At 36.7% G+C, this 24,039-nt stretch overlaps 1 protein-coding gene across 2 annotated transcripts in view; it reads right to left on the reverse strand.

The window, feature by feature from the left end:
* Positions 1–24,039, reverse strand: part of LOC144970031 (glycine receptor subunit alpha-2-like) — a 190,755-nt gene that overhangs the window by 157,098 nt on the left and 9,618 nt on the right. The window contains exon 2 of one of the 2 annotated variants that reach the window (XM_078909212.1): positions 21,563–21,944. The gene's annotated coding sequence lies outside the window, so the exon portion shown is untranslated. Of the gene's footprint in view, positions 1–21,562; positions 21,956–24,039 lie in introns of both variants that reach the window. The other variant, XM_078909211.1, reaches the window with a different exon arrangement.

The following is a 24,039-nucleotide window of genomic DNA, read 5'->3' on the forward strand; positions in this document are numbered from 1 at the left end:
TTACTGCCAGGACGGATTCGACAGAAATCTATAAAAGCTGTCCTTACCAACGGATGGAATGCAATTTTTCTATAATTACAAAATAGATTGCAACAAAACAAAAATGAGTCTTACGCAATATGCACTAAATGTGCTAAATGCATTTTACAAAATGTCCCAAGCCAGCAGCAACGTGGGACGCTCAGCACGTAGGAAGAGATATAACGTCTCTAAGGCGCTATTTGATTTTTTTTCACCCAAGTTTGAGAGTTTTTGCGAAGATGAATTATTGAAATCGATGGCTAATTGAAGGATGAGTTTTATCGTCAAATTTTTAGATACGTAATTTATTTCCAGACTACGACAGATTATAACGGGTTAAGAAAAGAGAAAGTTTTAAAATGTCTGAAAAAATAAACCCGACAATGCAATCTTTTCTCATCTTCCGGTGACTAACTGATAGTAAAATTCCTATCCTGACAGCAATGGCCGATCCACTTCCTGTTTCGACCAAACGCACAATGCCCACGACAGCCAGACATCTGTTACTGCCAGTTCTCTTTCTGTTTTGTCCTGCATTGTATAGACAGAATGAAGCTGACGTCACTCAGGTCTTTGTTTTTTTTTTTTTTTTTGTTTTTTTTTTTTTTTTTTTTTTTTTTTTTTTTTTTGTTTTTTTTTGCCATCCGCGTTTATGAGTAATTCTCACTAAACTGTATTAACCTGACTAAAAACGATCATGGTTACACCAAGTTTTGTTGGTTGATCCGTTATACTTCCGGATGGCAATGCTGTGAGCTCCTAAGCCAACCGCATACTATATATAGATAGAACGAAGCTGATGTTTATGAGTAATTCTCACTAATCTGTATTAATCAGACTATAAACGTTCACCGTTACACATATTTTTGTGTGTTGACCCGTTATACTTCCGGGTGACAATGTTGTGAGTTTCTTAGGCAGGGGCATACTATTATTATAAACGTTTTCCGATTATTATTTTAATTTCACCAATGCTTTCTCTCCACAATATTACACATTCGTATTCGTGTGGTGTGAGGACGTTGTATAGAGGTGTTTAATACAAGGTGTGAAATATGGTGTGACGGTTAGTTCAGTGATATTGCACAAAGGTCGGTCGAGACAGACGTTTAGCGCAAAAAGAGTACTTTGTTGTGGTTGTTATTATTATTATTATTATTATTATTATTATTATTATTATTATTATTATTATTATTATTATTATTATTATTATTATTATTATTATATTATTATTATCATTATTATCATTATTATTACTATTATTACTATTATTATTATTATTTTATTTTATTATTATTATTATATTATTTATTATTATTATATATTATTATTTATTATTATATTATTATTATCATTATTATTATTATTATTATTATTATTATTATTATTATTATTATTTTTATTATTATTATTATTATTATTATCATTAATACTATAACATTATTATTAATATTATTATCATCATCATCATCGTCATCATCATCATCATCATCATCATCATCATCACACACTCATCACCTTTCCACAATTTAAAACATTTCTTTATTACAGATACAACGATAATGATGATAACATTGTTCCGAGAATAGCGATTCCTATCTTTATGACATGCTGTCTTGGAAGAAACCAGTTCCCAGTTCAAGTGTCTATAAATAGAACGATGGTACACAATTAATGCTCTCCAGTCTTCTTTTAGAGGGAGATAAATCTTATCTAAAATCAATTCAGAGGTGGTCCAGATGGTAGTTGATGTGGTGTTTTCTTTTGTGTGTGCGTGGGGTGGGGGGGGGGGGGTTGTTGTCGTTTTTTGTTTTGTTTGTTTGTATTGTTTGTTTTTCTTTGGGGTTTTTTTCGTTGTTTCTTTTTTCGTTGTTTTTTTTTTTTTTATTGGAGGGGGGGGGGGGGGGGGGTTTTATTGTTGGGGGGGGGGGGGGGACGGGGGGGAATGTCATCTCTACAAATCTTATATTTAGATGATAAAAACGTGTTCAGTGCCTCATTCGTTCAATGTACATAATATTTACAGGTCTGACAACCAATCGCAATTGATGTTTTCTCTGTGGCCTCTTGTTGCTATGCCTGCCAAACTATTGACATAAATAAATGCCCTTTTAACTCAAATCTTATAGTATGAGCCTTCAGTTCTTCAATCAACGTGTATAGATAAGAAAATGTCAGTTATCGTATATTTTATGCAAACTAGTCGAATAAATTTAATTTTAATTTTGAATTCAATGGTAAGTTGGCCTATATATATATATATATATATAATATATATATATATATATATATATATATATATTATATATATAGTATAGTAGATAGATAGTATAGATAGTAGATAGATATAGATAGATAATAGATAGATAGATATGATAGATAGTGATAGATAGATAGATAGATGATAGATAGATAGATAGATAGATAGATAGATAGATAGATAGATAGATAGATAGTAGATAGATAGATAGATAGATAGATAGATAGATAGATAGATAGATAGATAGATAGATAGATAGATAGATAGATAGATAGATAGATAGATAGATAGATAGATAGATAGATAGATAGATAGATAGATAGATAGATAGATAGATAGATAGATAGATAGATAGATAGATAGATAGATAGATAGATAGATAGATAGATAGATAGATAGATAGATAGATAGATAGATAGATAGATAGATATAGATAGATAGATAGATAGATAGATAGATAGATAGATAGATAGATAGATAGATAGATAGATAGATAGATAGATAGATAGATAGATAGATAGATAGATAGATAGATAGATAGATAGATAGATAGATAGATAGATAGATAGATAGATAGATGATAGATAGATAGATAGATAGATAGATAGATAGATAGATAGATAGATAGATAGATAGATAGATAGATAGATAGATAGAGTAGATAGATAGATAGATAGATAGATAGATAGATAGATAGATAGATAGATAGATAGATAGATAGATAGATAGATAGATAGATAGAATAGATAGATAGATAGATAGAATAGATAGATAGATAACTCCTACATTATATGTTATGATATGATATCATATGACATGATATATAATCATTGACATTCCATTCAAAGTCTTAGATTTTCCCACGTATGGAAATCATAAGCCATTCAGTTATGAATTAAATGACGTCATCGGAATACACACAAAGGTAGACTTTTTCATTGTGCAGCAAACACAAGGGAATAAAATAAATGATTTCCATCTCGTAAACAACCGAAATGCCACCGAAATGTGAAGGTTACTGTCATTCCATCACTACAAGCAGACTGAATTCCTACTACAAGGTGTAAAACACATCTCTCATCATCTCGTGATCTATTCAAGTCTAGAGAGAGAATGAAGTTGACGTCACTCAAGTATGTGTTATAGTTTGGTTTTTTTTGTTGTTTTTTTTTTTTTTTTTTTGGGGGGGGGGGGGGGTTGTCATCCGCGTTTATGAGCAATACTCACTAAATTTTATTAACCAGACATAAACGTTCAAGATTACACATAGTTTTGTGTGTTGGTCCGTTATACTTCCGGATGGCAATGTTGTGAGTTTCTTAGCCAATTTCATACTATATAATTGGAATGTTACTAGGTTTTCTTTTGTACAAATTTACAAAAAAAAAATCTCTTAACCAGTTAACTCACTCAATCCTAGAAATTTTTGCTACTTTTCAAAATTGGAAAAATATATTTAAAATGAGCATGTACATAGATAGTTTTATTCAACTATCATTAACATGCAAAAACTAAAAACATTAACTTTGATACTACGCCTATAATTTGTCTCATAAAAATATAAAAATGTAATAAATAGGCATGGGGTAAAAGTAACCCGGGTAAACAACGGATATAGTCGGTGTTAGGGTTTAATGAGTCAACTGTCGTACTCTGATAAAACACGTATTCCAAAATTGGCCAGAAAACTCGATTTTCAAATAAAGATCGATTTAAATGGCTCTCATCTTGGTAAAAAACAACTCTCAAACCTGGGACCTCGCGAGGTCTTCCTCATGCAGCTATGTCGTCTTGTCGTATGACACTCGTTTTCGGATCGGAAGGTCCTGGGTTCGAGCCTCGCTCTGCGCATAGTTTAGTCCTTGGAAAAGGTTCTTTACTCACATTCTCTCACCATACTCAGGTGTAAAATGAGTGCCTGGTCGTTAACAGCGTTGTCTGTGTTGAAAAAATAAATTGTAATATCGCCTAAGAGATCTCATCTCTCGTTCTACAAGTTACGTGCTGCTGTTGGTCAGGGACCCTTTGACAGGGCTTTGAGAACGTTTAGTGGATATTGCGCTATTTAAATCTCAACTTTAACTTTACTTAACTAGCTAGGAATTCGTTTCTACAAACGTACTGTAATCGACTTAATTAAAACCCACGCTCAAGGGAACGATATCGATTAGGGATGAAGTCCAGATTTATTCCTTATCCCCCCCCCCCCCCCCCCCCCCCCCCCCCCGCCCCTCCCCAACCCCATTCCACCCTGTACATCTAGCAGTAACTGGGGAGCTATTCGATCGGCGCAAAGTACTTTGCGATAGACTAGCGTCTTATCAAAAGGGTAGCAAATAATTTGCTGCTTCCTTTCACGCTATAGAAATCGGAATAAACCCCGGCTCCACGAGCCTAATGGCTCTGAAGTAGGACTACCAGGTCTTAGTGACTAAAATAAAAATATCGGCACAATGACGTGTATTCCTGAGTATAAATTCAGTCTTCGCCGTCTAAAATATCCAGAACAACGTGCAAATATATGCAGGTCTGATACCCGAATTCAATTATAGCTTCGATCATCATTGTTAAGATGGGCCATATTTTTTTTTCTCTGTCGATTTGAAAGTAATTTCATAAAAACAATGGGCCCATAACAATTTGGGTTACCAGACCTGCAAATAACTACACGTTTGTCCGGGAATACATAACACCTTTTTTGGGCGATGGATCACAAATATAAATATTGTATAATAATATAAGAATGCATTAATAATAAAAGCCCCTGTTGTTTACGACTTGTGTGTCGGTTTGGTTGGTAGCCTACGTAATTGTATCCAATTTTAGAAAGGGATCGTGAAGCCTTAACTGCATTTACGCTTTAATCCATTAGCATATCCAGACCTACGTATGGTTTGTCATGTTATTATGTATCGGTTTCAAACGGATTTGTAACTCCTAATATACAGACGACACAAGATGTGCAGTGAATAGCATTATATCTATTTTTGAAGGTAGCTTTGTTTTCTTACAAAACACGTTAAGTCGATTTTCCCACTTTTTAATACCCCCCCCCCCCCCCACCACCCCAACCTCCTATCTTCCATTTTTTAAAATCTTGAGCTTTTATAGAGTGCAATTTCTACTACACTTGTTCAAAGCGCTTTACAAAGGATCCCTGACCAACAAAAACACGTAACGTATAGAACGAGATATGATGCCTTTTGGGCGATGTTGTAATTTAATTTTTTTTCCGGCAGAGACAATGATGTTAACTCATTTTACACTTGAGTTCGGGGGAGAAATGTGAGTAAAGAGTCTTTTCCAACTATGCGGCGAGCCACATAGCTGCACATGATGTGAGCTGTGGAACAAATAAAGTTGACATCACTAGGCTCTTTTGTTATTGTCCTTAGACCGTGATTAGTTCTCATTGATTCATACCAGTCAGACTATAAACGTTTAAGCTGCACCACAAACTTCTGTGGATTACACACAATTCTGTGTGTTGGTTCACTTCATCTGGCAAGCAGATGTTGGAGGTATTTTACTTAAACGTATAGCATCAATGTTTTTTGAAAGGTAGACTAATATAATATCCCAACTATTGATTGACAGAAGAATGGCCTGAAATTGATTTCCAAAAAAGGTTTGAGTACAATAAAACTATAGGATTAAGGAGACATATCACGGGAAATAATCCTCAATGATGTATTATCAAAATAGGGGGGGGGGGGGGGGGGGGATGGCGTTAACTCACTCAACCCTAACACCGACTATATCCGTTGTTTACCGGGTTACTTTTACCCATGCCTATTTATTACATTTTTTGAGACATATTATAGGCGTAGTTTTTACTTTTTACATGTTAATGGTAGTTTAATAAAACTTTCTGTCGACATGCTTATTTTTAATACATTTTTTACAATTTTGAAAAGTAGCAAAAGTCTCTAGGGTTGAGTGAGTTAACGAGTTTTGGAAAATCAATTTTCTTTTATTTGTCTTGAGCACTGCATTTGGCGTATTAATAATACACAGTGCACATAAAACAGTGGCCATTAAAGGAAAGGAAAGAATCAATTTATTGCATTGTGGGAATCTCGGCACCATAAATTAGTCCTGCAGCATACTATATGATATTATGGTCTGTCTCAGACATTATTGTGATGCTAATTTCTGCCCGCAGTTTAAATAAATAAAATAAATAAAACCCCTTTATTCATCCCCAAGGGGAAATTTCTCTCTAGGGTCTATTCCAAGGGAAGACTGGATTAACCAGGCGTCAGCTGGAGTGCAGCGCCGCAAATTGAGCTAGAGCGAGGTGACTTGCTCAAGGCCATACAGCGCAGCGGGTGATCGAACTCGGTACCTTTCGGGTACGAAGCAAAGACCGTACTGCTGAGCCACGCTGCCCATATTTCAGTTGTCCCGACGAATGCCAAAACTAAAAGTAGTCCCTTTGAGCCATTTGGCGTATGGATCCTGAGTTTGCACTGGTTTATGTGGCGTGAAACGGAAAATAACAAGTGTTTGCTCCCCTTTAGATAGGACGCCAAACTATTGCAATGCATTTTCCGTCATATCTAATAGACCCAGTCACCCAGTAACTTCAGTGTGGACAAGGTGGACTGAAAATCTCGACAGCACCTGGGATCGATCTAGGTCGATTTACATGTGAAGCGAGTGCTCTACCAACTGAGCTATCGGGACCTTTCTTTGGAAAAATTGAACGTTTTGTTTGTTTGTTTTTGTTGGGGTTTTTTTTTTCTTTTGGACCCGAATAGACATATTATGTTGACTTAAAGATCAAATTGTGCCTGCCTAAAAGAATTTGTTGGATGTCTCTTGGAGGTATGGCTGATACCAGATAGAAGTGTCCGAAATAAGAATGTACCTGCTAATTTTGATTGAATATTTCTAAACACACAAAACAGTGATTTTTTTTTAAAGTTTGAAACGTCCAAATACAAGGAATGATATTCTTTATGAAATTAGGATTAATAATTATTATATCATATCAAAATGCCAAAATTTTGCAAAGGAATTCATCAACTATTATAGCCAGGTGTTTTGTAGCCAAATCCACACAAGCCGTAATAAAACAATCTGCCAGATTGTTCCTTGATTTTAGTTTTGAATAAAAGCAAGCGACTGGCATTGTACATAGCCTCTAGTATAAAAACATATGCGGTATCTAGTATTAAATTATAATCCGCAAGTTCTTGTCATTGTTTTATATTCTGGTTAATACAGTTTAGTGAGAATCACTCATAAACTTGGATAGCAAAAAAAAAAAAAAAAAAAAAAAAAAAAAAAAAACCAATAACTTAGACCTGAGTGACGTCAACTTCGTTCTATCTATAGCATTTATTGTCCCCGCGTTTTGATCGGTCAAAAATCGCCCAGTAAATTATATAGATAGTATGAACTTGTCTAAGAAACTCACAGCATTGCCATCCGGAAGTATAACGGACCATCACACAAAACTATGTGTAACCTTAAACGTTTATAGTCTGGTTAATACAGTTCAGTGAGAATCACTCACATGGATGGCAAAAAACAATAACAAAGATCTGAATGATGTCAACTCCATTCTGTCTATGTCGCATATCCATAACTTAAAACAACAACGACGACGACGAAAACAACAACAACAACAACAATAACAACAACGGAAACATCAACACCAATAGCAATAATAACTGCCAACAACCCAACAATCAAATTTGGCAACGACATCAACAGATAGATTCATACCAACCCAAAAATCAAAGCAATGCCCAGAAGGAGGTGAATATGATAAACCGTGGCATTGAATAGATTGTTGTCTATTATTTATCATTTCATAAATCACCCACTCTCGCCTCGACAGACCGAGCCGATTCCTAATGTATTGAATTATTCATATAGAATTCATTCTTTATCAAATGTCCATATTCCCAAATTTTTTTTGTTTTCATGAGCCAAACGTGTGATTAAGTATAAGCGTTAAATCTCTCGTAATAGGCTTCAACAGTCATGACGTCACTTCCTTCTAATGAGGCATAGTAACTTAGTAACTGGCTCTAAACTATTGGAACATGGGCGGACGCCGTTATGAAATATTTCTCCGACGAGCATAAAAGTGTATCCAGATGAGAAAAAACATTATAAATATGATCATGTTTTGACTTTTATACATTCTGATCACATAACATATGAAAATTTCTAGCCAGCATGAAGAATAAAAAGTACCGATTTTCTTTGTTTAGAACCACGCTGCTCGCCGTTGCTGGGCGACGTGACATCAGACTATTGAATCCAATTCACAGTATTATAATAATTATAGAGCTGTAGGTTTCAACCTTCTTTTTGAAATCGTACACTCTTCATCTTTTACTTAAAAGCTTGCACACCGCAATAGTCACAATACATTAACACTGCATCAATCTTAATGGGAAAAATACAACCAGAGGTAATATTATCTGACATCAAAATCACTCATGGTGTATCCATTACAAGTATAATAGTACGACATTGCTTATGTAGAGTGACTATAGATAGAATGCGCTTGGCCAAGGAGTTCAGAACATTGCCATCTGGAAGTATAACGGACCAACACACAAAACTATGTGTAACCTTGAACGTTTATAGTCTGGTTACTACAGTTTAGTAAGAATTACTCATAAACATGGATGGCAAAAAACAATAACAAAGACCCGAGTGACGTCAACTTCATTCTATCTATAAACATTCAAGGTTACATGTAGGGTATGTGTGTGGGTACATTATTTTCGGCTGCCAAATATTGTTACCTTTTTGTTGTTGTTGTTTATCGCAAAACATGAATTAATCCCACATAGTTTTTTGAGTTGGAACGTCATATCCGGCCGGCGGATGCTGTGAGTTTGTTTGTTAAACTATACGCATAGCTTCAATGATTTCACCACTCAATTTTTTTTCAGAGCATTATTTTGTTTGATAAAAAGAATGAAGCTGACGTCATAGTAATCGTTTTCAGACCGCCAGTTCCGCGGATGTTTTCATTACGCTCAAAGAAAATAAACATTAAAAGTTACACATAGTTTTATGTTTTAATTCGATTGACATGGCGCCCAGAACTGGTGAGTATATTTTAGATTAAATGCATAGCACGAATTGATGCTATGCGTTTAGGTAAAATACTCATAACATGCGCCAGACAGATATAAAGTTCCAACACACAAAACTATGTGTAACCTTAAAAGTCTGATAGATTAATTTAGAGAGAACTAATAATTAAAAATGGGCGGTCTGTTACATTAGGCGGAAAGTACTTTGCGATAGACTAGCATCCTATACAAAGGATATCATGCAATATTTTGCGTTGGTTTGCGATTATTTCCATAACAATGAGCCCAAAATAATTCGGGTTATCTGACCTGCAAATAAGGACACTTCGGGCGACAGCAAGTCATTTCATATGACAATGATATGTCATTATTATTATCTTGAGTTTTTGTAGATAGCATGCTCTTGGCTAAGAAGCTCACAACATTGCCATCCGGAAGTAAACGGACCAACATACAAAACTATGTGTAACCTTGAACATTTATAGATAGGATGAAGTTGACTTCACTCCGGTCTTTGTTATTGCTTTTTGCCATCCGCGTTTAGGAGTAATTCTCATTAAACGGTATATTTCCATATGGCTATGTTGTGAGCTTCTTAGCCAAGCGCATATTATCTATAGATAGAATGCGCTTGGCCAAGGAGCTCACAACATTGCCATCCGGAAGTATAACGGACCAACACACAAACTCTGTGTAACCATGAACTTTTATAGTCTGGTTAATACAGTTAAGTGAGAACAACTCAAAAACGCGGATGGCAAATACAATAACAAAGGCCTGAGTGACGTCATCTTCGAACTATCTATAGAACGAATAAGTTGTGAGTATTTTACCCAAATGCATAAAATCAATTTCATCCGCCCACATTCTTCAAAGGTCTCCAACTCCTTGTGAGTTTACCCAAATAGACATATGTTGACTTAAAGATCAAATTGTGCCTGCCTAAAAGAATTTGTTGGATGTCTCTTGGAGGTATGGCTGATACCAGATAGAAGTGTCCGAAATAAGAATGTACCTGCTAATTTTGATTGAATATTTCTAAACACACAAAACAGTGATTTTTTTTTAAAGTTTGAAACGTCCAAATACAAGGAATGATATTCTTTATGAAATTAGGATTAATAATTATTATATCATATCAAAATGCCAAAATTTTGCAAAGGAATTCATCAACTATTATAGCCAGGTGTTTTGTAGCCAAATCCACACAAGCCGTAATAAAACAATCTGCCAGATTGTTCCTTGATTTTAGTTTTGAATAAAAGCAAGCGACTGGCATTGTACATAGCCTCTAGTATAAAAACATATGCGGTATCTAGTATTAAATTATAATCCGCAAGTTCTTGTCATTGTTTTATATTCTGGTTAATACAGTTTAGTGAGAATCACTCATAAACTTGGATAGCAAAAAAAAAAAAAAAAAACCCAATAACTTAGACTTGAGTGACGTCAACTTCGTTCTATCTATAGCATTTATTGTCCCCGCGTTTTGATCGGTCAAAAATCGCCCAGTAAATTATATAGATAGTATGAACTTGTCTAAGAAACTCACAGCATTGCCATCCGGAAGTATAACGGACCATCACACAAAACTATGTGTAACCTTAAACGTTTATAGTCTGGTTAATACAGTTCAGTGAGAATCACTCACATGGATGGCAAAAAACAATAACAAAGATCTGAATGATGTCAACTCCATTCTGTCTATGTCGCATATCCATAACTTAAAACAACAACGACGACGACGAAAACAACAACAACAACAACAATAACAACAACGGAAACATCAACACCAATAGCAATAATAACTGCCAACAACACAACAATCAAATTTGGCAACGACATCAACAGATAGATTCATACCAACCCAAAAATCAAAGCAACGCCCAGAAGGAGGTGAATATGATAAACCCGTGGCATTGAATAGATTGTTGTCTATTATTTATCATTTCATAAATCACCCACTCTCGCCTCGACAGACCGAGCCGATTCCTAATGTATTGAATTATTCATATAGAATTCATTCTTTATCAAATGTCCATATTCCCAAATTTTTTTTGTTTTCATGAGCCAAACGTGTGATTAAGTATAAGCGTTAAATCTCTCGTAATAGGCTTCAACAGTCATGAAGTCACTTCCTTCCTAATGAGGCATAGTAACTTAGTAACTGGCTCTAAACTATTGGAACATGGGCGGACGCCGTTATGAAATATTTCTCCGACGAGCATAAAAGTGTATCCAGATGAGAAAAAACATTATAAATATGATCATGTTTTGACTTTTATACATTCTGATCACATAACATATGAAAATTTCTAGCCAGCATGAAGAATAAAAAGTACCGATTTTCTTTGTTTAGAACCACGCTGCTCGCCGTTGCTGGGCGACGTGACATCAGGCTATTGAATCCAATTCACAGTATTATAATAATTATAGAGCTGTAGGTTTCAACCTTCTTTTTGAAATCGTACACTCTTCATCTTTTACTTAAAAGCTTGCACACCGCAATAGTCACAATACATTAACACTGCATCAATCTTAATGGGAAAAATACAACCAGAGGTAATATTATCTGACATCGAAATCACTCATGGTGTATCCATTACAAGTATAATAGTACGACATTGCTTATGTAGAGTGACTATAGATAGAATGCGCTTGGCCAAGGAGTTCAGAACATTGCCATCTGGAAGTATAACGGACCAACACACAAAACTATGTGTAACCTTGAACGTTTATAGTCTGGTTACTACAGTTTAGTAAGAATTACTCATAAACATGGATGGCAAAAAACAATAACAAAGACCCGAGTGACGTCAACTTCATTCTATCTATAAACATTCAAGGTTACATGTAGGGTATGTGTGTGGGTACATTATTTTCGGCTGCCAAATATTGTTACCTTTTTGTTGTTGTTGTTTATCGCAAAACATGAATTAATCCCACATAGTTTTTTGAGTTGGAACGTCATATCCGGCCGGCGGATGCTGTGAGTTTGTTTGTTAAACTATACGCATAGCTTCAATGATTTCACCACTCAATTTTTTTTCAGAGCATTATTTTGTTTGATAAAAAGAATGAAGCTGACGTCATAGTAATCGTTTTCAGACCGCCAGTTCCGCGGATGTTTTCATTACGCTCAAAGAAAATAAACATTAAAAGTTACACATAGTTTTATGTTTTAATTCGATTGACATGGCGCCCAGAACTGGTGAGTATATTTTAGATTAAATGCATAGCACGAATTGATGCTATGCGTTTAGGTAAAATACTCATAACATGCGCCAGACAGATATAAAGTTCCAACACACAAAACTATGTGTAACCTTAAAAGTCTGATAGATATAATTTAGAGAGAACTAATAATTAAAAATGGGCGGTCTGTTACATTAGGCGGAAAGTACTTTGCGATAGACTAGCATCCTATACAAAGGATATCATGCAATATTTTGCGTTGGTTTGCGATTATTTCCATAACAATGAGCCCAAAATAATTCGGGTTATCTGACCTGCAAATAAGGACACTTCGGGCGACAGCAAGTCATTTCATATGACAATGATATGTCATTATTATTATCTTGAGTTTTTGTAGATAGCATGCTCTTGGCTAAGAAGCTCACAACATTGCCATCCGGAAGTAAACGGACCAACATACAAAACTATGTGTAACCTTGAACATTTATAGATAGGATGAAGTTGACTTCACTCCGGTCTTTGTTATTGCTTTTTGCCATCCGCGTTTAGGAGTAATTCTCATTAAACGGTATATTTCCATATGGCTATGTTGTGAGCTTCTTAGCCAAGCGCATATTATCTATAGATAGAATGCGCTTGGCCAAGGAGCTCACAACATTGCCATCCGGAAGTATAACGGACCAACACACAAACTCTGTGTAACCATGAACTTTTATAGTCTGGTTAATACAGTTAAGTGAGAACAACTCAAAAACGCGGATGGCAAATACAATAACAAAGGCCTGAGTGACGTCATCTTCGAACTATCTATAGAACGAATAAGTTGTGAGTATTTTACCCAAATGCATAAAATCAATTTCATCCGCCCACATTCTTCAAAGGTCTCCAACTCCTTGTGAGTTTACCCAAATGTCACCAAAAACAATCATTACCTCGACCTTTGTTTCGACCTAACACTCACCTTCATTTGGAAAATACACCTCTATATAATAATATGTAACCTTTTCACAATACCACCACACCCACACACACAACCACACACACACACACACACACACACACATACACATACACCAACTAACACAGAACAAATAGAGATAGTATGCGCTTGACTAAGAAGCTCACAGCATTGCCATCCGGAAATATATTGACAAAGACACAAATCTCTGTGTAACCATGAATTTTTATAGTCTGGATAATACAGTTAAATGAGAATTACTCATAAACATGTGTGGCAAAAAACAGTAACAAAGACCTGAGTGACGCCAACTTCATTCTATCTTTAGCCAGTCCTCCTACAATTCACCGCCCCCCCCCCCCCCCCCCAATGTCACATAACAATCATTTTCTTGACCATTCTTTTGACCTAACACTCAGGACCTTCATTTGGAAAACACACCTCTATACATAATGCATAATAACCTTTTCCACCAAAGCCACCCACACAACCACACGCACACAACCACACACACACACAACCACACACACACAACCACACACACACAGAACAAATATAGCCTTTCCTCCTGCAATCCCCCCCCCACACACACACACCAATCCACCCCCTCAAAGACTTCATCAATTCCTGTTATTTGGCCATTCGTCAGATGCAATTAAGACGTCCAGCAACCCGAACGCAAATAACATCTGTCTCTTTTCCCTTGGGCAAGACATCCCGGAAAGAAAGCATCTGGTGAAGCCATCACGTCGTTTAACACCACATTTTTGTTGACGTGTTGTTGTTGTTGTCCTTGGCGATATCAAAATAGTTTGTTTGTTTGTTTTCCAAATTTACCACTTTATTCATTTACTCAGACATTACGTTTGTAGAATGTGTGGCCTGGTCGGGTCTTAATTTTAATTTGGATGTTGTTGATTGTTTTTGATTTGTTATGTTGGTTCTTTTTTTATTTCATTTTGTTCGGGCGGCGTGGGGAGGGGGTATGTGTCTGTATTTGGGTGGGGGGAGGGGGGTAGTCTGTGACTTTTTGGATCTTCGTGTGTTTGTTTTTTATTTCTTTCTTGTTTTGGTTTGTATTTTTTCTGTTATTGGTTTGTTTTTTTGTTATGTTTGTTTGTTTTGTTTTCTATACCTATATATTTTTAAAATGTTGTTTGTTGGGCGGGGGGGGGGGGGTTGTTCGTCTTTTTGTTTTGTTTATTTGTGACACCACGGTTGAATCTCCGTCGCCGCGAAAGTTGTTTTTCTCTGCTGTCTCCTGTTACGTCATCACTATTGGGTGACTGCCATTTGCTGCACAATGGGCATGATCTATATTACCTTTCCATGTGCTCGAGGTCATTGGTCACATTGCAAAGTGTGTTCAAAATGACCCACATAGTGAAAAGTATTCACAGCTTTTGAAATATCTAGAATCACGATTGGTCATTTGGTTCAGAATGACACATGAGTATGTGTACAATTTTCATAAACAAAACAGCGTGTTTACATTTGTTAAGAAGCATCCAATCATTGGACACCAACAAATCATGTGATTGATGACTGTGTTGGACGATAACATGAATATAGATCGCTCCCATTGAGTTCCTTGGTTGTTGGCAAACTAATAATTACAAGGGCCGAAACCAATGCTATCTATCTCTAGGTTGATATGGCCGAAACGCATGGGACCCTCATCAAAGCGGTCTGCTGGACCGAAGTGTACACCGAGTTAAGCAAATGGCCCTTGAACCAAGTGGAATAAAGCGTAAAGATTACCTAATTTTTAAGTTCACTTCCGCTAGCTCTTGAGTCCGATAAGTTTGTTTTGATTTTGATGGAATGCTTAGAGAGTTCGATTGCAGTCCTTACTAAATTACCTCCCGAAGTAAGTGATTGATCTAGATAGAATTAAGAACACTCTCTAGATAAAGGGAAGAATCTTCCTTGGAACACTTTAAATAATCTGGCCATTGTCTCTGTGTAAACAAAGCAAGATGGCGGCAGGGACCTCGCTCCTTGACCAATGCCTGAGTGTGAGTGTCAACCGCCACCGCCAACGTAGATGCAGAAGGGGAAAAAAACGAACCAAGGAATGGCCTAACCCCATCCCACCTAGTAGTAGTAGTAGTAGTAGTAGTAGTAGTAGTAGTAGTAGTAGTAGTAGTAGTAGTAATAGTAGTAGTAGTAGTAGTAGTAGTAGTAGTTTTAGTAGTAGTAGAGGTAGTAGTAGTAGTAGAGGTAGTAGTAGTAGTAGTAGTAGTAGTAGTAGTAGTAGTAGTAGTAGTAGTAGTAGAAGTAGTAGTAGTTGTAGTAGTAGTAGTAGAAGTAGTAATGGTGGTGATGGTGGTGGTAGTGGTGGTGGTGGTGGTAGATATGATGGGGGTGGCGGGTGTAGTAGTAGTGGTATTGATGCTGTGGTGGTGGTAGTTGTAGGAATCATGTTAGTGATGGTGATGTGGATGGTGGTTATTGTAGTACAAGTGTTTGTAGTCATGATGATGTTGTGATGGTGGTGGTTGCTATGGTATTGGAAGTAATAATGATATGGTGTTTGCAGTAGTTGTGGTAGATTTGACGATGATGATGTGGTGGTGGTGATGGTGGTTGTAATAGTAGTGGTATTGGTGACGATGTGGTGGTGGTTGTAGTAGTAGTGGTAGAGATGATGTAGTGGTTATATTAAGTGTTATATGGACCAATGATCCATCGCCTGTGTCCATTTGTATAAATTCAATGACACACCAACTAGTCGACAGTGTTCTATGGAAGACGTACGATCTGTGACCACCAAATTCGTCGAGATTTCTATTTGAGCAATGGGCTAGGCCAATAAAATTGTTTACATATTATTATTATGACATCTGGACGTACTGAACGATGGGCTGGGTCGATAACATTGTTTACATAATATTGGAATATTTTGGCGTGTCTGGAGTACATTGGAAAAAAATATTTGTTTTATTTCGCCTTGTTCAAATACAGATACATCAAAACAACCAACGTGTAACAGTTTAACCACTATGCTATAACGCCAGCTGGCTAGGCATAATATTTAATCAAGTCTTTCTAGGAGAAAATTCCTTTATTGTGAAGGCTACTTCTATTTCGTGGTTTTATAACGCTATCGCACATAATCAACACTTGTTTTTTAAATATAATTTTTAGTTTAGTAACAAAGACATACAGTCAAATATATTTTGTGACATACATGACAGAAACGCCAAGAAACAATCAAGAAAACTGTGGATTACGCCTGCACAACAGTGATGAATATGAATAACTTGTGAAAAAGCACCATCAACTGAAAAGCACTAGTACTTTTATAAATAATCACTTGATCAAGTCAACCAATGATAAAATTACTATTAATTTCAGAAATAGAAGAAAAAAAATGTTTGTAAGTTTTTTTAAAGATTTGCCAGTAATTCTGTGTTCTTTGGCAAATAACACGAGCTGTACGGAACCATTTTGACAAACAAATCGCGGAAGTCACAGATTTGAGAGAGAGTTTTTGGCAAGATGAGGTCATTTGAATCGATGTGCCAGAGACAGCAGACCACATAATCTTACACTGACCTGTGACGAGATTGGCGGCAGGTTTCGAGGTCGTCCTCAACGGCGGTGACGACTTTAAAGACAGGCTGGAGACTTCCGGTGTGGAGATGTAGCCATGGCTACTATTACTATTTTTATCGATTGATATTCGAAGAACGAGTTTTCTGGCCAAAATCTAAAATGATATTTTTTTCAGAGTAAGACAGTAAAATAATTAATTAAGCCTGAAAAAGGCGTGGTGTTTTTCTGCTCTGTTGCCAGATTATTTTACGCGCACCTACGGACCGTATAATTACAGGACCGATTTTGTTTGTTGATGGCTCAAAAGATTCGTCTCGATCTATGTTAATTTCCACAATATAGTACTATAATAATCATAATAGATGAGTGTCTGTTCCTAATACCTTTTATTTCCCCCCAAATATTACGGGTTCTTCCCTCGAATTTCAAATAAACGTAGAAGTGAGAAGAAGACAACCAAATCTACCTGGCATGATCTAGATATACATCGTCTGCTGTTATAACCATTTGGTCGAGATTTCCCCTCTTTGCATTTCAGTCTCGCTTTATAGGTCTTGTCCAGAGATTTGACCTTTTATAAAGCGTAATATCCACTTAAGTGCTCAAAGCGCTTTACAAAGGGGTCCCTGGCCAACAGCAACACTTAACATGTAGGACGTGACATGACGCATGTGAGACGATATCACAAATTTTTTTTCGGACAGGGACAACGCTGTTCACGGCCAGGTACTCAATTAACATCTGAATATGATAAGATAGAGAGAGAGAGAGAGCATTTTCCAAGGCTCGAACCCAGGACCTTCCGATCCGAAAGCGAGTGTCATTCCACAAGACCACATAGCAGCACAAATGAGAACTACTCACACAACGTGTGGTCTAAAAGTAACGACAAAGAGCAGAGTGATGTCAACTTCCTTCTGTCTGTTGTTTGTAAACAACCAGCTATGTTTGTCCGAGCGTGACGTGTCAGAATTCCCTCGTTTTAATTGGTCAAAAATATTCGGGTGAATACATTATAAACAGTTGGCATATCACTTACTCGTACTTATGTAAAGGCAAACCGTATTATGTAAATGTGGAACGATACAGGGGTCATGGCCTGGTCTATTCAAACGACAGTATATTGGACATTTCTGAACCCCTTCCTTGTAACAGTTCCTTCCATCAACCAGGATTGACAATTTGGTGTTTATAATGCCAAATTCCAAAATCTTTGAATTTTTAAAGCTGTTTGGTGTGGGAAAATTGGATTTGCATTTTTTTGTTTTGTTTTTTTTTTTAATTTTGACATCTTTTGTTTAAACTTTTTTTTTTCAAATCACTTAGATAATTTCGCAAATTAATACTAATTTCCCAAAATAGACTTATTTACTTTTATCCTTAAAAACTGGGAAGACAAAGTGAAATATATATTGATACATAGTTGCAGGATAAAATAAATTAAGAACTATCTCTACTTTTACGTCCATTTTAGCAGAAAAAGTAATGTCCAGAATAGTTTGACATAGTAAAGACTTTTTTGGCATTTTGCATGTAACTTGTTTTTTCTTTCTTCTTTAATTGGCATTTTTAAAATAATAATTCTGGCAACCCCGGCGTCCGCCTGCTAATATTAATACCGGCCAGTACTGTAAACATTGATTGAGTCGTGCATACAATAATTATTATTCTTTTATTTGGTGCCATTATTTGGTTGTGGGTTAATGGAGTGTTTTCTGGAATTGACTGAACTCCAATCATAACTGGATACATATTATATTCTACCGTAGTCTGTAAAAACCCATATTTTAAAATTTGGCCAGAAAACTCGTCCTTCAAATATCGATCGATTTAAATGACCCACATCTAGGCAAAAACTATCAAACCTGGGACTTCGCTGAAGTCCCAGGTTTGAAAGTTGTTGTTTTTTTGCCAAGATGTGTGTCATTTAAATCGATCGATATTTGAAGGACGAGTTTTCTGGCCAAATTTTAAAATATGGGTTTTACAGAGTAAGGCAGTATTGACTGCTAGTAAATAACTCTCTTGTGTTTTGTGGGAGAAAGGTGGGGTGGGGGTGGGGGGGGGGGGAAGAGGTAGACGGAGGAGGTTGTGGATGTAAGAGGTAATGAGGGCAGTGGTGTTTTGATGTACTGGTGGTGGTGGTGGTGGTTGTTGTGGTGATGATGATGATGATGGTATTGGTGGTGGTGATGATGATGATGATGATGATGATGGTGATGATGATGATGATGATGATGATGATGATGATGATGATGATGATAATGATGACGACGACGACGACGTTGATGATGATGATGTTGATGATGATGATGATGATGATGATGATGATGATGATGATGATGATGATGATGATGATGACGGTGGTGATGATGATGATGATGATGATGATGATGATGATGATGATGATGATGATGACGGTGGTGATGATGTTGATATTAATGATGATGATGATGATGACGACGACGACGACGACGATAGTGATAATGATGATGATGATGATGATGATGATGATGATGATGATGATATTGTGTCAACACCACCACCACATGTCGGTACCCCTGAGTACTGTATAAATTGATTTATTTGTCCATACAATTATTCCTATAACTGGTGTCATTATTGGCTGTGCATGGGATAATAATGGTATGTTTGTGTGGAATAGAAATGTCCTCAATCAAAACTGCATACACCTATTGACTGATAGATAAATAATAACCCTGTTGTGTTTTGTAGATGGGGGAGGGGCTAAATGGGTTGCTGCTGCGAGAGGTAATATCATTGAGGCCGTGTGGTTTTGGAAATGATGATGATGATGACGGTAATGATTATGGCATTGATGATCGTAATGATGATGATGATGATGATGATGATGATGATGATGATGATGATGATGATGATGAAGGAGTAGAAGAAGAAAATGATGATGACGATTCATAACGAAATTACTCACAAAGATTTACAACGACTTAGAACAGTCAGTTATAAAAGATACAACAACTAATATTATTTTTGAAATGGATAGAGAATCTGGAACATACTATTAAAAACCCATATGAGAAATGGGGAGAATAGAGGAACGCCAGAAATAATCATCATAAGAAAGAATATAGACACAACAATTGTGTCTGGGAGTCTTATCCCTGTCCCAACTCAAACGGCACGCTCCGTCTTGCATGGAGAGAATGGGATTTCTGCCGTAAGTACCTACTGTGTAAAAACACAAAATATTTAGAATATTGGTTTTAAAAAACCTCGTCCTTTAAATATCGATCGATTACAATGACCCTCATCTATCTATTCAAGAACTCTCGAAGTCGTCCCAGGTTTGAAAGTTTTTTGACAAGATGAGGGTCATTTGTGTTGGAGAAGGTGAGAAAGGGAAGAATATTGATCGATACCATCAGAAAGAGGCAGTTACGGTTTCTGGGACATGTGTGGAGAAGATACGGAATAGAAAAGTTGGTAACATCTGGGATGATCGAAGGAAAGAGAGCTAGAGGAAGACAAATAATGGCATATATCTAAATAACCTAAGAATGGCCAAATGTGATTTTAAAAGCAACACAGATTTCATGCGCACCGCAGAGGATCGTGATTCATGGAGACAGCTGACCGGAAACGTGCTCAAGAGTACAAGCCACGATGGATGATGATGATGAGGGTCATTTTAATCAATCGATATTGGGGGGACGAGTTTTCTGGCCGGCATTTTAAAGACGTGTTTTTTCCAGATGACAATAAATCTGCGATCAAACGCACATCGCTGAGTCATCCGTCAAAGGAAGGTGTAGTTCTATTTAGGTATCAGATTTTGGTCAAAGACACCGTAATAGGTAATGTGTATGTTTATTCTTAGAAATCATTGGCACTTCTCCATTAAAATTTACTTCAGATCTCGTCATTATTGACACAAATAAATGTCCCGATTACGAATACAAGATACTCGATTACTTGTAGCGCACTATCGATGCCCTATGCAAAGCAGCCTCGGGTTTAATACAGTTGACAAGTCGTGGGTCATACTTATTCATTGACATTTTAAAATACACATTTGTAACCAAAATTTTACACCAAATAAAAAAACAAAAAAAAACAACTCTCTAAGTTGATGTTTTCACAACTATCTTTTCATCGGTGTCCAAACTTCAGCACAACGACAATAATATAGTCCGTGTCAAAATGATACTTAGCTGCTAGCGTTATGGACTATAAAAAGTAATTACCAAAAAAGATAAACAAACACAGAACGTTTCGGTCTTAAAGACTTTCTTCAGCCAACAGTTCTCTGCCATCTATCCGGTTTTTATGTAGATCTAATGCTTTTTGTATGTTTTTATTGATTTTGTTGTTGACTGAAGAAGGGTTTTGAGCGCGAAACGTTCCGTGTTTGATTGTTAAATTATGTTTTTCATTTTTTTAGCTGTTCTATTGATTTTTGTTTATTAATAGTGTGTAGTGTGAAGTGTGTAGTGTGTAATGTGTAATAATACTTACCGGCTATGACTGGGATAGAATAGTCCAGGGAGTTCCAAGTGTGTTATTAACCCGTCGTCTTTTGGGATTCGGTGAAGTCTGGCTTGGGTCGTGGAATAGGGCCAGGAACTTTGCTGGGAATCCTGCCCAGCAGATGACCTCCCGACTCCTTATTTATTTCTTTTCCGTTACGCTGTGATCTAATTCCGCCTTGGCAATGAATAATCATTGGCTAGACAAGATAATCACGTGGTACGGAAGACGTCTGCTCCGAACGAGGTCACAGTGGATGTTGTATTATTCCATTTTTTCGGTTATCATTGTTTCTATTTGTCATTTAATATCCAGTTTTAGAGTTTTTTCCTGAATTTTTCAATTTTTCACGCGTGTCCAAAAAGTAGTTCTTTTATTTTCCTGCAAAAAGATGGATTTCATAAGAGGTTTGAAGACTGGGGATTTAATGTTTTAAGGATTAACAAAACAATTGTTGAGAATGAAAACTAAATTTCTTTTCAAACAAAAATAAATAGATAATAAATCAATTTATTCAAACAAATAGAAATAAATTAAAAATAAGATTAGAATGTCTTTTATCTGTACAAACTCCATAATTATCCTTCTGGGCAGCAAATCGCTGAGCATCCAGCTCAATAGATGGTAGATAGTTTATCGGTCAAATTATCATTATACTTATCGTTCAGATCATTTAACGTGTTAGCGGCTAAACCTAATTATTTTCATTTCATAATTTATTTTGCCCCATGTTTATTTGGCCATGATAATAGGATAGCAATCCCGAAAGCAGCTCTTAGATCGACCACGAAGGGACACCGCAAAATGGAAAGGACACTGGAGACGTGGAGAAGATTTGGTTGGAAGAGAGATGACATCCTTTAGAATTTGAGCTTTTATATAGTGCAATATACAATAAACTAGCTCAAAGCGCTTTACATGGGGTCCCTGACCAACAGATACATGTGACACGACGCCTGTTAGGCGTTTTATATTTTTTTCCGACAGAGACAACGCTGTTAACGGCCAGGTACACATTTTACACCTGAGTACGGTGAGAGAATGTGAGTAAAGAGCCTTTTCCAAGGACTCAACTATGCGCCGAGCGAGGCTCGAAGCCAGGACCTTCCGATCCGAAAGCGAGTGTCATACCACATCCTTTGGTTGAACCGTTGGGGAGATGGGCGGGGGGGGGGGGGGGGGGGGGGGGGGGGGTGACGAAGGACATAAGTCCTGGCTGGCGTTCCCTGCTGTCAGCCTCTATGCGTTGACAAAACATCACAGGGTTCGAAAGTAAGTAAGTAAGTAAATAATTAACTAAGTAAGTAAGTAATGTATGTCTTGTCTTTAGAATTGATTTTCTCAGTTTTAAAATGTGTATCCCTTTCCTTCAATTGTAAGTAACTTTGGTCCTAATTAAGATGACTACATAATTCAAACTGCATTTTGTTTATAAATGGTAGCAATATTCAAATATGTAATAATAATTTGGGGTTTGATTTTATCCGACATCCGACTTGTTTTGCAAGATCACCTCACAAATGCAATTCTAAGCATAATTTTAACCAAGAGAACCCAAGTCGTGACATTGTCATTGTTACTTTAGGGGTTTTATGGTTTAGTCTTACCATCCGATCGATCGATATTTGAAGGTCGAGTTTTCTAGTCAAAATATCAAATATCCTCATATGGGCGATTTTTTTCTTGATAAAGGTCAGTCCACCCAACACTTTTTTAAAAAAACAAAATCTTATAATGAGTGAAAACGTTACTAAATATTGTTAGTTAGAAGGGAAAATAACAGTTTCTGGGTGCCTCCTTCTGAGGCATGGAGCCGGAGATTATCCCGGCTTCTATAGCGTGAAACGGACAACAACAAGTCTATCGCAAAGTACTTCCGTCAGCTCTAACAGACCCAGCTACCCAATCACTGCTGGGTGGACAGGGGGTCAGAATAATAATCTCGACAGCACCCGGGATCGATCGAGGTCCTTTTGCTTGTAAAGCGAAACCAATTGAGCTTTCAGGACTCCCCGTTTATGTGTGCACTAACCTTTGTTTACGAAAAGCGGCCCAAGTAACCCCTGATGGCCTTAGTAATCTCTATAGTGACCCTAGTAATCCCATATTACGGGACGTGAGTTTTTTCCTGAGCAAAGTATTTTAGTAGATTGACTTTTAGCTTGCGATTTTAAGAACAGAGTCTCGAGTCCGTCCCGTACCCAAGATTGTTTGGAAGGGACCGAGTTCATTCTTGGGTGAAGTCGCGTTTTTTTTTTCTAACACTTCCCTCTATTCACCCAGCAGTGATATTTGGTAGCTAGGTCTGTTAGATCTGGCAGAAAGTACTTTCGCGATAAACTAGCGCCATATCCAAAGGGTAGCAAGCTATTATAGGAATTATCATCATCATCATAATCATCATCATCATCATCATCATCATCATCATCATCATCATCATCATCATCATAGTAATGATGATGATG

The sequence above is a fragment of the Berghia stephanieae genome, chromosome 4, assembly GCF_034508935.2.
Source record: "Berghia stephanieae isolate SIO BIC M18660-M18661 chromosome 4, UCSD_Bste_1.3, whole genome shotgun sequence".
Classification (NCBI taxonomy): Eukaryota; Metazoa; Mollusca; class Gastropoda; order Nudibranchia; family Aeolidiidae; genus Berghia; species Berghia stephanieae.